Below are 16,798 nucleotides of genomic sequence, written 5' to 3' on the forward strand. Positions count from 1 at the left end.
AGTTGAGTAATTAAATTTACTATAATATAGAATTGGTTAAAAATTTAAAAAATAGTCACCCTTGTTGCAAAATAGCAATATTTGCGAAAAAAAAACATACAAAAACAAGTATTCGCATTTTACGTTTTTCAACCATTTATGCTAAACTTAGGACCTTCACATTTTGCCCAGAAAAACTTTATGATATAGTAAAACAACACTGTAAATTTCATTAAGATCGGTTTGATAGATTTTGCAAAATAAATTTTGCAATCCAGCTTTCGCAAAAAAAATTCATTTTTTAAAAATGTTGCAGAACTGAAAATAAAGAAGATAGTAAGTTAAATTTTTTTTGCAGATAGAAGTGTACTGTACCTTTCATTTGCAATTTACAAAATTAAAATCGAATAATTACCACGGCGTCAGGAAATTTTTTAATTAAACATTAATTTTTGGTGCTGCGTGCAGGGCAGCGGTGTTCGATTCACACAAGTTGATTTCCATCAAAATTTCTTCTAATCTTTATTTAATATATTATTTTCTTACTCTATATTTTGTTGTATTTTAATATTTTAATTCCACAAAAATCAAACTAATTTTATTATTGTTTGTGAAATATTGTTTAAACAATTGCATATGTTTAAAAATAATAAACTTTTATTCCCTAAGTTAAAATATATGAACAAAGAAAGTTTTTGCTAAAAAAGTGTTATTTCAAAGGATAGAGTATGTGTTTTTATTTTGCAATAAACAAATTTATTTATTTATATCGAAATGTAATAAAAATTAAAATGTATCAATCATTATCAAAGGTCATTGAAATGCCCAATCAGAGCAAACTATCCGCTGTCCTGCGCGTAGCACCAATAATTAATGTTTATTTAAAAAAATTCCTGACGCCGTGGCAGTTAATCGATTTTAATTTTTCAAATTGCAAATAAAAGGTACAGTACACTTCTATAGGCAAAAAAAAATTCAACTTGCTACCTGCTTTATTTTCAGTCCTGTAACAATTTAAAAAAACGAATTTTTTTTGCGAAAGCTGGATTGCAAAATTTATTTTGCAAAATGTATTGAACCGATCTTAATGAAATTTACAGTATTGTTTTACTGTATCACAAAGTTTTTCTGGATGAAATATGAAGGTCCTAAGTGTAGCATAAATGGTTGAAAAAACGTAAAATGCGAATACTTGTTTTTGTATAGTTTTTTCGCAATTATTGCTATTTTGCAACAAGGGTGACTATTTTTTAAATTTTTAACCAATTCTATATTGTCTTCTTCTTCATGTACCATCTCCTCTAAGAAGGTTGGCAACCATCACGGCAATTCGCACTTTCGATACCGCTGCTCTAAAGAGATCAGCAGAAGTGCAATTAAACCAAGCTCTCAAATTGTTTAACCAGGAGATGCGTCTTCTTCCGCGACTCCTTCTACCCTGTATTCTTCCTTGCATTATTAATTGTAACAAGTTATAACGCTCGCCCCTCATAACATGTCCCAGATATTGTAGTTTTCTGACTTTAAGTGTATTTAAATCCTCTTTATCTTTTCCCATTCTTCTCAACACCTCGATGTTCGTGACTCTATCCACCCAACTTATTCTTAATATTCTTCTGTAGGCCCATAACTCGAAAGCTTCTAATCTGTCCGAAATATCCTTCTTTTAATGTCCAAGCCTCCAACCCATAGAATAATACGGAGAACACGTAGCATCTCAGAAGTCTTATCTTTAAAGAAATTGTAATGTCCCTGCTACAGAGTACTTTTTTCAGTTTGTTGAAAGCATTTCTTGCCTGTCCTATTCTTGCTTTAATCTCTTCTGTGTACTCATTAGTTTCATTAATTATTGTACCCAAATATTTATATTTTTCAACCTTTTTAATTTGTTCTCCATGTATTGTTATGCTTTCTTGGCACTGCTGAGCTTTTGTGATTACCATAAATTGTGTCTTTTTTGTGTTTAGGGACAATCCGTTTTCTTGGCTGACTTCTACCACTCTGTCAACCATTTGTTGTAAATCTTCAAGACATTCGGTTAATAAAATAGTGTCGTCGGCAAACCGTATATTATTGATTGGTCGGCCATTTACTTTTATTCCCGTGGTTAGGTCTTCTAGTGCTTCCTGTGACGTGTTGTCACATTCTATATTGTAGGAAATTTAATTATACAACTTTTATGTCAGTACAAATTTTCTCGGAAATGAACACTTTTAAAGTTATAATCAAAAAACGAAGAAAAAAATCGAATTTTTTGATATTTTGATTATTTAAACAATGTTCCGGACCTTTTTGAGAGGGAGGATAACTCAAATATTATTATTTGATTTATCTTCAAGCAATTTCTCCAAAAAAATTTGAGTCACCTCTCAACGTCCAAATGTACTAATATTTTTACAGATACGCCCTGGTCTAAGAAGGAAAAGAGAAATAATAAAACATTATTTATTAAAACAATAAATGAATTTATGAATCGGTGATCTCACGGTGTTACAAACAGAGATCAAGATTACCAAACAAAAAAATGAAAGAAAAGTTTTACATAACAAAAAATAATACCTTGTACAATCATTGCCCTGATTCTTGGTGGTTGTTAAGTCCAAGGCGCGATTTCACTTCACTAAAGTCACTTTATAAATGGATGGGTGCGTTCGGACGACCACAGCGGCTGGACAGCTGAGCCAGCAGTAGCTGTCAGACGTCACCGCTGGAAGTCGGCCGCTGAGAGATTTACTAAGCTTTCCCTATCACGGCTGGATACAACCACTCAGTCGATTTCTGCTGACAGTCAGCTGCTATGGTCGTCCGAACGCACCCATTGATACAGCAACAGTACATAATTGATGAAACCATAGTTTATAGAAAAATCCAGCCTTGTATGCATTCCGCATAGTAAATTAGCTCTACTCAAACAAAATATTAAAAAAAAAGAATTTGTTATCTAGTTCTTTAAACGGATTCAAAATTAACAAAAATAAAAGCATCTTCATGCTTTAAAAGAAAACTTCTACTTCTGCTTGCATGTCAAGAAAGATAGTACCAATAGGGGTACGAAAATATCGCGTTCGCTTAAAAACAGCTGAACGCAGTGGCCTGCAGATTGCTTAAGCCGTACTGGAACAAACACTAACCAAACACAAGAACATATGCAATAAAATTGCACAAACTTGAAACTGGAACTTAACTCTAATTTTGCCGGTAACCGCATCTGCGGCCCGAGGCACCGGCCACTTCTCTCTCTCTCTGCCAGACAAAACTTAACTTGATGGCGGCCCTAATGGAACTAACTGCACCGATCTCCACAAACTCCAATCTCCAAAATTCAACGCCCTCTCCAGAAATCATTCAATCTTCCTACCAACAATTCAACGACCAATTAACAGACTTGACACTCAATCAATCTAAATCTTGTCCAATAGAAAATTGCAAATTACGCTCTTAGGTCAATCCCTCTGGCGTATACCAAAATAGCTCAACCAATCACCAAAAAAATAAACAAACAAATCTCAAAATTTCGTACTGCCCACTTTTCCCATCAAAAATGATTAAGTCAGCTCTAACACATCTGGCCCGCTGAACACTATCATAGCCTTTATCTCCACTATGGAATTTATTATATCAACATCCTAGCTCCTATCGTCACAAGATAAACATTTCTCACAGTCTCAAAGTCGTCAAAAACATATTAGTGGAAAATTTATGATCCCGATCTCTTTGACGGCAAGCTTACAAGCGGACGAAACTGAGACATTCATAAACAACTATGTCACATTTCAGAGAATGGTCAGATAAACAAAATACACAATATTTAATATTGTGAGAAAACGAATTACATAATACTCTGAAACACAACACATGAATCCAACGATTCTAACATACAGAGTGGAGCAAAATTAATACTAGGGATTCGAAAACGTTAATGACTTTTGTACCCGTTACAAGGTACTCTGTGCAGAGTACAAAATGATAGCGGTATATATGGGTAAACTGCTGATGCATTAGTGGAATAGATCCTTAGCATCGCCTGATGGCATGGTTATGCCTTGGGATCACAGTTTACTTTAACCGTTATCGACACTCACTTCATCTTTCCTCGTTAGAGGTCGCTAAAGGCATACAACAGAATTTGACCTTGCATGCCGAACTGCCCAAAATTTTATTTTTCTAATCTTTAGAAAGGGTCAATAGAAGTGTAAATTTAAAATCACGGCTGAATTCCGTTGTTGCGTTAGCCACCATTTTGATTTTAAAGGAAAACCAAGATAACGGTTTTTGCTCAATATCTCCAACATTTTCAACTTTTCGACAAGTTTAAAATGGCGGATATATTGACCAAAAATTGTTCTCCTTTAAAATCAAGATGTCAGTTAACGCACGGCGGAATTCAGTCGCGATTTTAAATTTACACTACTATTGACCCCCCCCCTAAATATTAGAAAAATAAAATTTTGGCAGCTCGGCATGCAAGGTCAAATGCTATCCCGACGGGACTGTACGGTTTTACTTGATTTTTCCAAAAGTACCGAAAACAATATAGTGTGTGTTATTTTTAAAAAGGTAGTTGAACGACCTTTAAAATGAAGTATCACTCAACCCCCTTTTCCATTAAAGATTTTGGGGCTTGTGTCCGCCCCGCTAGAGGGTTGATGTAATTTAGTTGAAAACTGGTTTACAAAATGTCCCCCTCACAAATTACGCCAGGGCAGTAAGACAAAAATATACCATGTTCGGGACACTTGAGCAGGTAGGTTGCAAATGGGTTTTTTGTGTACTATATACTATATATCTAATACATTATATTATATACAAAAATGCCCGTCACAGTTCGGACGAGAATTTTAGTTATTAACAAATAAGTGTCAAAAATGGCAGTGTTTTCGTTTAAATTCGTTTTCGTAATTAAATATCTTATTTATAGTATTCTTCTTTTAGTAGGTTTAAAATAACAGTTTTTGAATTTTAGTCCGATCATTTGTTGCTTCGGAAAGTTTAAAATAAAACTAATATTTCGAAAATACAAAATTTGCTATAAATTTTGCAAAAATGACCTTAAAACTTTCATATTGCATGAAAATTTGAAGTCCATATAATGCATAAAGAATTTTAAGACGATTCGTCGATTAGTTTAAATTTTATTTAATTTGTTTATCCCAGAGAGCTTTTTTGCAATGTTGTTGTTCAGAAAATAATAATGATATAGCAATTCTGTGGAAATCACGTGAAAGAAGAATAGTTATATTTTCAACTTATTTAAAGAAAATCATTAAAAAGTCATTTTTGTCATTCCGAAAACATTTTACTAAAGTAGAGTCATTTTTGGCTTATAAACAATTCGAATGACTTTGTTAATATTGACTCTAGCTAAACTAAAACTACTTTGGGATTTGAAAAGCTGGTATTTTTACACGAATTTTCAAAAAAATCTTTTCGCCTAGGTTAATTACGGTCAAAGTTAGCCACTTTTTGAGGTTATACTTCTTTAGGCGCGATGGGAGTGAAATTTAATATGCGCGAATTCATCAAAAACCTTGTTCCTCGGCGCAGACGCATTATATCTTTGCTCTGATTGGGTGTTCAAATGACATATGGGGGTTATGAATAAACAAATATTGTATATTAGTTTTTATTGTTGTGAGGACACAGACAAAAGCAAGTTTATAATTGTATTAACTTTTTAAATCGTTTTTAAAAGCAACAGGTACGTACTTAATTGTAAATGTTTCAGTATTGTAATAAAAAATTACATAAGTAGGTTCTTACCTATTTGGAAAATGTATGACCTATCTATTTATAGTAGGTAATGCTTTGATTTACATAATTTGATTACGAACAAAATTTCTACCACTTTTCATCTAATATACCTATTGTTTTCTTACTCTATGTTTTGTTGTATTTTAATATTTTATTTCCCTTTGTGAACGAATACACACACGCAAAAATCAAACTAATTTGATTAAATTCAGAACTGTCAAACAGTAAAACGTTTAGTTAGCCTACGTTCCCACATGACAAGTACGTGTAAGTGGTCAAGACGGGTGACGGGTGTGTGTAAGTGGATTTCAAATCTAAGAACGCGGGTTCGAATCCCAAGGCAAGTTTTTATTTTTTTTTATACATTTTATGATTGTGAATATATTTGTTATATAATTTTTTTCAAAAAATGCGTCTTTAGTTAAAATTTTTGCCAACAATTATTGTTCAGAAATCATTTCTTTGGTGCATTTTTCAATGTGTTTGTGTGTGTTTTATTCTTTTATTTTTTTAATTTTTGGTATCTATTGTTTTAATAAAAATGTTTGGAAAGTAGTAAGTATTAAGATTAGTTTAATATTTAAATAAAATATAAATAAACTGTTTAAAGTACATATATTAATTTCGTTGGAATCATATAATAGAAGTATAACTTCTTACGTGCGTACAAAGTATACACTCATTCTTTTTTTTATTTAATTCACAGCTACTTTGTTTATAAAAATTTAGCAACCTTTCTAGCGCAATTTTGAAGTTCAAGGTATATAGTTTTTGTGTAGAAGTTTGAGTAAATTTTAAACTTCAACAAAGTGGTTAATAAAGGTTTAAAAATTACGTCCTAACGAAATCGATTCGTGGTAGGTGGAGGGGAATTATTAAAATCTGTGCACTCAAAAAATGAAATTGATTCTTCAAACATATGCTGCAATTAATATCTCCGCAGCTTGTTGATGGATTTTGATCATCATTTTTTTAATTTTTATGTACTCGTAGTCTTGTAGAGTACGTTATGTACACATATCCCCACCTAACATTACAAAATTTTAGGGGGAACCCCCTTATCACTCAGGGATATAAAAAATAGATTACGAAAGATTCTAAGAGCTATCTAATATACATATATAATTTTCTAAAAATCGGTCAAGCGGTCTCGGAGGAGTATGGCAACTAGCACTGTTACAGGAGAATTTTATAGATGGCTATTAAAAAATAGGGGTTGGTGATAGAAGAGTGAACATTAAGGGTTGTATGTATTTTTTAATTCTACACCATATAAAATTAAGGCAGACAATTTTGTCCAAAAAAATAAAAAAAAATGTCAAGGGGCAACCCCCCTTATAAATTATGGGTATGAAAAATAGATTAAAACCTATTGTCAGTCCTACAGGATATACGTGTAAAATTTCTTAAAAATCGGTCAAGCCGTTTCGGAGGAGTATGGTAACTAACACTGTTACAGGAGAATTTTATGTATATAGGAGTAACTAAATTAAACAATAAAAGTGACCACGATTGACCAAGTTTGACCACAATTGAACTAGGAGAAAAGTTTTTTTTTTGAAAATACCAGCTTTTGAAATCCCAAAGTAGATTTACTCTACACTCAATATTGACAAAGCTATTCAAATTATTTTTAAGCCAAAAATGACTCTACTTTAGTAAAATATTTTCGGAATGATAAAAATGACTTTTTATGGATTTTATTAAATGCTGTGAAAATATAAGTGTTCTTCTTTCATGTTATTGCCACAGAATTGTTATATCATTATTATTTTCTGAACAACAACATTGCAAAAAAAAGCTCTTTGGGATAAACAAATTGAATAAAATTTAAACTAATTGACGAATCGTCTTGAAATTGTTTGTGCCTGATATGTACCTACTGGTTGTCTCAATTTTTTATGCAATATCAAAGTCTTAAGTTCATTTTCGCAAAAGTTATAGCAAATTTTTTATTTTCGAAATTTTAGTCTTATTTTGCAATTAGCGAAGCAACAAATGATCGGATCAAAATTCAAAAACTGCCATTTTGAACCTTTGCCCATCTACTAAAAGATGAATACTCTAAATAAGATATTTAATTACCCTATTTTTACCTGTAGCGATTTAACCGAGAAAACTGCCATTTTTGACGCTTATTTGTTAATAACTAAAATTCTCGTCCGAACTGTGACGGGCATTTTTGTATTTATAATATATTAGGTATATAGTACCCAAAAAATCCATTTGCAACCTGGTTGCTCAAATGTCCCGAAAAAAACCTTATTTCTCTGGACTAAATAAATTTGACCTGTTGTTGCATATTTTTAGATTTTTTATTCTACATCGACCAAATTATAGAGGGTGGCACCTTCTCAAATTTACACAATGTAAGGTTGAACCGTATTGAAGTGAGGATTGCAATAATATTTAACACAATGTCTGGAGTGTTGTATTTAAAAAATCAAACTGATTAATATTAGAATAATGGTAAATCTGGGAACATTGCATTTTGGAAGCATCAAATTTGGAATCGCCATATTGCAGAATAGGCGTATCCCGGTTTTTGTTTAATTTCGACCATCCCTTTTATTGTCGACAAAAAATACGAAAATAGTTTGAGCAAAATGCGAAATTTTGTAGTCAGTTTGATTGTGCATTGTTGGCAACATTGAACTTCATCTAAGCTTTCTTCCAGTTTTTAACATTTCTGCAATATCATCTTGTCCAGCGCTTATTAAAATCAAACAAAACCAAAATAACAATATCTCGTGATAAACAAGGATTGATCTTAGACAAAGTTATTTATTTGTTTTCTTTTCATATTAGTTCATTCTCGTATAAATAATTTAAATGATTATACAGACTGAAAGTTTAATAACATTTGGGCCCATAACCTTCAAATCGACTGTGATAAGAATAACCACTTGCTATAAATTCAAGTGATTAAAACTTCATGTCGCATTTTCTATTTATTACAATAATGTTTACATGTTATTGCTATGCATCAGCATAATCATAACTTTTTTAAATATAAATAAGTTTGTTTACCTGCACTTAATTTGTTGAACTCATAAAATTATTTGTGGTGTTGTTCGATAGTAACAAAAGTCACGTCATTTTTCAATGTTATTTTCGTGTGTTCAATGTTTGAAAAGTGTGAATAGTTATTTGCGAAATATTCCAGATACATATTTGTACAAGAAAAAGTTTTACAGATCTAAAGCCGGGTCCAGACTATATAACAAAACATGTTAAGTAACAAAGTTTTGTAACTGTTTACAGAATTTGTAAATGCAATGAGTAAACAGTTTAAAAAATATACTTCAATTATTGATTGTGTCTCTTAAACAGTCAATGAGAGCGTCACAAACCTCTGGCACAATATTCGAAATACTTTGCTTAGAAAATTTAAATAAATATCTTAAACTTTGGTAGGAATCTCCACTTGCAACGAATCTTATCAGAACTGCTATAATCTTTCTCTTACTGGAATTGAGGCGCTCAGAGCAACAGTGGCCTAACCCACAAATTAAGTATTTTTAGATTAATATATAAATAAAAGCAGCAACATTAAAGCTTCCTATTAACAAGGGTTTACACAACCTACCTCTATATTTGGCTAAATGGCGCTATATAATTTGTAGCGCCATTCCATAAGCACAATGTAAATTCGAATGCAAAGATTGCATTTATCTCAAAGCTTCGTTTTTGGGGTTAGACCTGAGCGCCTCAATTGCATCTTGAAAAAATGTGCATTTCCTGCCTATTTTATAGTCCATTCTTTCACGGTTTTTGCTCTATATTTTAAAGAACCGCTTGGTTGGACATGAAATTTGGCATACGTATAGCTTACATGTCTCAAAGAAAAAAAGTGATATTGTGCCGATGTGTGCTTTTGCCCTGGGGGTGAAAAAAATATACAAATGTCCAAAATAAGTCCGGAAATGGGTAAACTGACTAATTTTAAGTAACTTTTGTTCTATAGAGCTTTTTCGCCAAGTCAACACTTTTCGAGTTATTTGCGAGTGAATATGTTCATTTTTCAACAAAATAACCACATTTTTGGACGGTTTTTCGCAAATAACTCAAAAAGTAAGTATTTTGTCTAAAAATACGTTCTTAGCAAAAATATAGCACATAAAAAAGTAAAAAAAAAAATGGTGTACGCGTTAAGTCTCTGGATCTCGTAGAACCAGAGTTATAGCCAATGAAAAATAGATTCATATTCACCAAATTTCAAATAGAATATTTCGACGTGAAATATCCAAAAAGTTAAGCACTTTTTGGGGAAAACCTATTTTAATTTTTTTAAAGTGTTTAAAAAAAGCTTTATTTCTGTTTTTACAAAAAGTTTCTAGCATTAAATTTAAGCAAGTTACGCTCAAAATAAAGTTGGTCCCTTTTGCTTTTGCAAAAAAAATCGGGAAGACCACCCCCTAATTAGCAACTTAAATGAAATTAATCGTTACCGCTCCACAAATTATTTTACTTATGTTGTGTTTATATGATCTGTAAGTTTGATCGAGTCAAAGTGCTTATTTTTGAAACAATTTGGTTTCATAGTAAAATTTTTAAAAATTTAAATTTTGAAAAATATGCTTTTTTTCAAAATAACTTAAAAATTGTTAGAGATACCAAAAATCTCGAAAAACAAAAAAGTCAGATTTGCTTTTCTGAATATTATGTATTTTTTTGTTTTTCTGTTAGACAAAAATTGATTAAGATTTGGTGTTTCTAAATTTGCATACATTCGTGATCAGTGACTCGTTCAACCCCTTTTAACTACAGCCCTTTCAATAATAAGGACTTTGAACCGATGAAACTTACAGATCATATAAACAATATATACACGAGTCAAGAAACTTGTGAAGTCGTAACGATTAAGTTCATTTAAGATACTAATTAGGGGGTGATTTTCTCGATTTTTTTACCAAAACCAAAAGGGACTAACTTTATTTTGAGCGTAACTTGTTTAATTTTGATGTTAGAAACTTTTTTTATAAAACAAAAATGAAGCTTTTTTTAAACACTTTAAATAAGTTATAATGAATTTTCCCCGAAATGTGCTTAATTTTTGGTTATTTCACGTTAAAGTATTCCATTTGGAATTTGACGAATATGAACCTATTTTTCATTAGCTATAACCCTGCTTCTACTAGGTGCAGAGACGTGATATATACACCATTTTTTAAAAATTTTTACAGGCTATATTTTTGCTAAAAATGTTTTTTCGACAAAATACTTACTATTTGAGATATTTACGAAAAACCGTCTAAAAGCCTGGTTATTTTGTTGAAAAAATGAACATATTCACTGTCAAATAACTCGAAAAGTATTGACTTAGTGAAAAAACTCTATAGAAGAAAAGTTACTTAAAATTAGCCAGTTTATCCATTTCCTGACTTTCTTTGGACGAATATTTTTTCACCCCCAAGAGGGGGTGAAAACCACCCCCAGGGCAAAAGCACATATCGGCACAATATCACTTTTTTTCTTTGACTTGTTAGCTATGTGTATGCCAAATTGCATGTCAATCCAAGCGGTTCTTTAAAATTTAGAGGTTTTGCAATATTTTACCTTTAAAGAACGGACTATTATGGCCGATTTCATTTATGAGAAATTCAAAATCAGAACTTTTCATTCTTAAGAAATTTTTAAAACTGCCATCACAACGTCTCTTGTCGATGGGTATTATGCCATCCCTTTTCAGATCAGCTAAAAGAGCTGTACCACCATATTTTGCTAGAGCTACTAATGAAGGCTGCACCCAAAATCTTCATTTAACACGCCGGTGTCGCTTGCACAAAATTTCACAAGCTGCTGCTTGCGACTTCGGCGACGGTGGTAACCGTCGTGGCTCTCCAGAGGGTGATGGTTGGAGGCAAGTAAATTTCGTCAGGCTGGGTCGTAGATCCAGTATGTTGGGCGCCATGTCACTAATAGGGGAATCAGGCTACTCAATTCACCCTACACCCTATTGTGCTCTGTAACTGGACGTGTGGTCAGACACAGGGAATCCAGCTACTTTTTTCAAAGTTCTTTCGCTCGAACGGTAAACCATCGTTGTAGAATCTCGCAGAATCGTAGAAGAGATGCATTTGGCTGGTTCTGATAAGAACAGAGCCAAAGCTCTCACTTTCTTACATTAAGATGAAAACCTATGTTTTCGATTTCTTACATTTTATAAAAGCTGAAAAGCAGGATCAAAAGGTGGTAGACATAAAAGCCAGGTTTAAATGTTTAATTTCTGTCGAGTGGTCCCATTGGCTATTTAAATTCGTGCCCAGATATGTATATTGCTCGACTCTTTCGATATTCTGTTGGTTGATTGTAAGTTGAGCGTTTAGTATTGGTTTTTTACTAATTGTCATAAATTGTATAGCCTCCACAATACTATTAAATCTAAATGCCTAACACGAGCATCAAAGATCAGAATATATAAAACAGTGACTAGACCAATGCTCATGTATGGGCGTGAGACGTGGACCCTGACCAAAGAAATTGACAGAAAACTTTTTTGAGAGATTTTGATGTTTTGAGAGAAAAATCCTCAGAAGAATCTTTGGACCTTATCATGACCCTAATAGCAACCAATACCGAATGAGGGCAAATGCTGAGGTCAAGCAGATGTATAGAGCGAGCGACGTAGTCCAATAAATTAAATCTCAACGTCTAAGATGGGCTGGCAATGTCCATAGACTCCCTAATAACCGCCTTGCCAAGCTGATCTGGGAGGAAGCGCCCACAGGAAGAAGGCGTTAGGACGCCCACGAATGCGATGGAGAGACAAATATGGTCAGATTTAAGAACAATGGGGCTACCGACTGACCCAACTATCATGGACGACAGTTCAAGATGGAAGCGAGTTGTGCAGTCAGCCAGACCCACCCCGGGTTGCAGTGCTACCAGAAGAAGAAGAAGAAGATTAATTGGTAAGGCAACTGTGGCTGCAGTACGACCTGCTTATAATAAACGCCTTCCAAAAAACAGCTTTGGGAGAATATAAAGCTGGGATCCAACCGAACGTAGCGTGGCACGCCTTGCGAAATAGAAAACATGTAATAGAAAAAGATAAAAACTAAGAACGGGAATCAACGCATCGTGAAATAACGTTATTTCCCTCAGAATTTGTGATTTACGATCCTTGGATAAAAACCAATCCCTTTAATTATGGCCAGCGCGGAGTGGTGAGGACTGTCCGGTCGTTTGTCAAAGTAAACAGTTTCATTCAAAGAAAATCAGATGATTGAAACAGGCCCTTCCAACTCGACAACGGCTGGTACGATCAGCGTCATGGTAATTTTGTGGTTTAACGACATTTTGTTATAATTTTTATTATTGTGTGACTCAACCAACCTACTAAAATTCTACCGCCAACACTGGTGGTGTACCTTAATACTATACTAGAGGACAAGATACTCCGACCGTGTTGTCTTTTCTTTTCGCTATTATATATTTCTCTTTGCCAACGTAAACTGATGAAGCATGCCACGCCACACTCCATGGGAGCCCGTCTTAACGGAACAGACATGTCTAAATAACTAGAAAAATCTAAAAAAAAATAAAAATCCTTCATTCAAAACCAATATTTTAAGAAAGAGCAACAAACCGCTGTTTATTTACAACTAAAATAGCCAGTCTACCATCTCTTATCTCTTTAGAAAGGCGTGGTATTGATAATGTCTCTGCCAAAATAATTAAGACTGATGTTTATTAACAATGCAAAATTGAATTTTATTCTACGAATGGGATTAAGATAAGAAATATCAAGTACCTATAATAGTATATTTAAACCTGAACGATATACTTATCACGACACGAGTACATAAAACAAGCGACACGAGTATATAAAACAAGCGTATAATAATGAACATAATTACAAATATTATCTTTAAAGCGCCCACTATACTACTCGCGAAGTTGATGAAGTTCAGCGAGCACGAGAGTGTAGAGAGGTAAATACTTCAGGCGACTTCGCTTCGCTTCGCCTCTGACTACTTCCGTTCTGTGTCGGTTTTTCGCGCCCTAGTCAAAGGACCCGAAGATCGAATACGAAGTGTCACACTATATAGGCCTGGATCCTGCGTACCAAAAAAAGTTGATTAATAGCAAGCTGAAAATTTTAAGGGTGTCTAGTCGGACAAACTTTGATGGACGGTAACACTGGAACAGGGGAAGTTTTAATGATGGAACAGGTTAAAAATTTGGAACGTCAGACTGGAAAGAATTTTCAATTCAAAAATTTATTTCGTCGAAGCGATGACGGTCGCTAATTTAATATTTTTTCCCCATTCAAAAAGTGCACAACGTCCCTCAAGAAGTTTTCACTTCAAATATTTATTTCGTCGAAGCGATGACGGTCGCTAATTTAATACTTTTTCCCATCCAAAAAGTGCACAACGTCCCTAAAGAAGTTTTCACTTCAAAAAATTAATTTCGTCGAAGCGATGACGGTCGCGATGACGGTCCCTAATTCAATACTTTTCCCCCATCCAAAAAGTCCACAACGTCCCTAAAGAAATTTTCACTTCAAAAATTTATTTCGTCGAAGCGATGACGGTCGCTAATTTAATATTTTTCCCCATCCAAAAAGTGCACAACGTTCCTCAAGAAGTTTTCACTTCAAATATTTATTTCGTCGAAGCCATGACGGTCGCGATGACGGTCGTTAATTTAATACTTTTTCCCATCCAAAAAGTGCACAACGTCCCTAAAGAAGTTTTCGCTTCAAAAAATTAATTTCGTCGAAGCGATGACGGTCCCTAATTCAATAATTTTCCCCCATCCAAAAAGTGCACAACGTTTCTCAAAAAGTTTTCACTTCAAAAATGTATTTCATCGAAGGGATGACGGTCGCAAATTTAATACTTTTTTCCATCGAAAAAGTGCACAACGTCCCTAAAGAAGTTTCACTTTAAATATTTATTTCGTCGAAGCGATGACGGTCGCTTATTTATTACTTTTTCCCAGCCAAAAAGTGCACAACGTCCTAAAGAAGTTTTCACTTCAAAAATTTATTTCGTCGAAGTGATAACGGTCGCTAATTTAATACTTTTTTCCATCCAAAAAGAGCACAACGTCCCTAAGGAAGTTTTCACTTCAAATGTTTTTATCGTCGAAGCGATGACGGTCGCTAATTTATTACTTTTTCCCATCCAAAAAGTGCACAAAGTCCCTAAAGAAGTTTTCACTTCAGAAATTTATTTCGTCGAAGTAATGACGGTCGCTAATTTAATAATTTTTCCCATCCAAAAAGTGCACAACGTCCCTAAAAAGGTTTTCTCTTCAAAAATTTATTTCGTCGAAGCGATGACGGTCGCTAATTCAATACTTTTTCCCCATCTAAAAAGTGTACAACGTCCCCAAAAGAAGTTTTCACTTTAAAAATGTATTTCGCCGAAGCGATGACGGTCGCTAATTCAAAGTTTTTCCCCATCTAAAAAGTGCACAACGTCCCTAAAGAAATTTTCACTTCAAAAATTTATTTCGTCGAAGCGATGACCGTCGCTAATTTAATACTTTTTCCCATCCAGAAAGTGCACAACGACCCTCAAGAAGTGTTCACTTCAAAATGTTTATAATTAAGTGTACAGGGTTATTCACTATATTTTGACATCCCTGTAAACTGCTTTCTTTACAGAATTAGAAAAAAATGTGAAATACAAGAGTTATTCGATATTTAAATTATTATTTTTTGACATATATCGTACTAGTGACGTTATCCATCTGGGCGTGATGACGTAATCGACTATTTTTTTTGTTGAGAATAGGGGTCGTGTGCTAGTTCATTTGGAGGATATTTAATTCCCTATTCAGTAATATAAACATTAACATGATTATTTATGCAGGATGTGCAAAAAAACTTAATTTAGTTAATTGACACAAAAAGAAGAATGTATGTAAAGTTGACACCATCTGTCTATCGCCCGTCGGCAAATTCAAACAAAAATATAACTCCAGACCATCTTTTACCACCTTTAGTCCAGACAAATTAATATATGTATTTAATATATTTTTTACCATCAAAAATGAGATATTTTAATCAAATATTGTATCAAATGTAATTTGCAGAATAATTTTGAATTACGTTCTGCTAATGAACTCGCTTTTTTGTCCTTCAAAGTAGAAAAAAGTTTCAATTATATTGCTTAATAGTATAATTGTCTAACAATTTTAACTGTACTAATCCCCAAGAATAAATTTTTAAGTGCTAAACTGATTGATTTACGATGAGTAACCGGCTTGTAAAAATACCGGCATGTGTCTAGATAAAGAGACATCCGTTTACTCGAATTTCATAACATACAAATATTATCTCTTTGAATTTGCCGACGGGCGAAATATCGATGGACCCGACTAATTTATTTAATTCAAAATACATCCTACTGCTGTCAGAAAACAGAAATAAATGTTTATTGAACAGATAAACATTACTTTTCACTTAAATTCAATGTTCAAGCTGCCACCCATCTGTCTCTTGGCAGTTTAAACATTGAATTTACGCATAAAGCAATGTTTATTTGTGAAATAAACTTTTTTTCTGTTTTCTAACAGCAGTAGAAGATATTTTGAATTAAATAAATTACATACATTTTTCTTTTTGAGTCAATTAATTTAATTCAAAAAAATTTTTTGGACACCCTGAATAAATAATTATCTTAATGTTTATATTACTGAATAGAGGATTAAATAACCTTTCAAATGAGCTAGCACACGACCACTATTCTCATTTAAAAAAATAGTCGATTACGTCATCACGCCCAGATGGATGACGTCACTAGTATGATATATATGTCAAAGAATCATAATTTAAAAATCAAATAACTTTTGTATTTTACATTTTTTTCTAATTCTGTAAATAAACCAGTTTACAGGGGGTCAAAATATAGTGAATAACCCTGTACACTTAATTATAAACATTTTATATGGTAAGAGATAAAAACAACTTAAAAATGGCGTATTATAAAAAATTTTTAAAATAATTTGTTGCTCCAAAATATTCAAAATCGTTAATTGTTTATATCTTTTATAAAAATTAACTTATACATATGTGATTGCTCTCAAAGGGGAACTTAACGAGCCCTAA

The 16,798-nt window shown here is 33.1% G+C and overlaps 1 protein-coding gene across 1 annotated transcript in view; it reads left to right on the forward strand.

The window, feature by feature from the left end:
- LOC126880064 (midnolin homolog) overlaps positions 1 to 16,798 on the forward strand; it is a 57,365-nt gene that overhangs the window by 14,616 nt on the left and 25,951 nt on the right. The gene's annotated exons all lie outside the window — the stretch shown is intronic.

This window comes from Diabrotica virgifera, chromosome 2 (assembly GCF_917563875.1).
Source record: "Diabrotica virgifera virgifera chromosome 2, PGI_DIABVI_V3a".
Lineage (NCBI taxonomy): Eukaryota > Metazoa > Arthropoda > Insecta > Coleoptera > Chrysomelidae > Diabrotica > Diabrotica virgifera.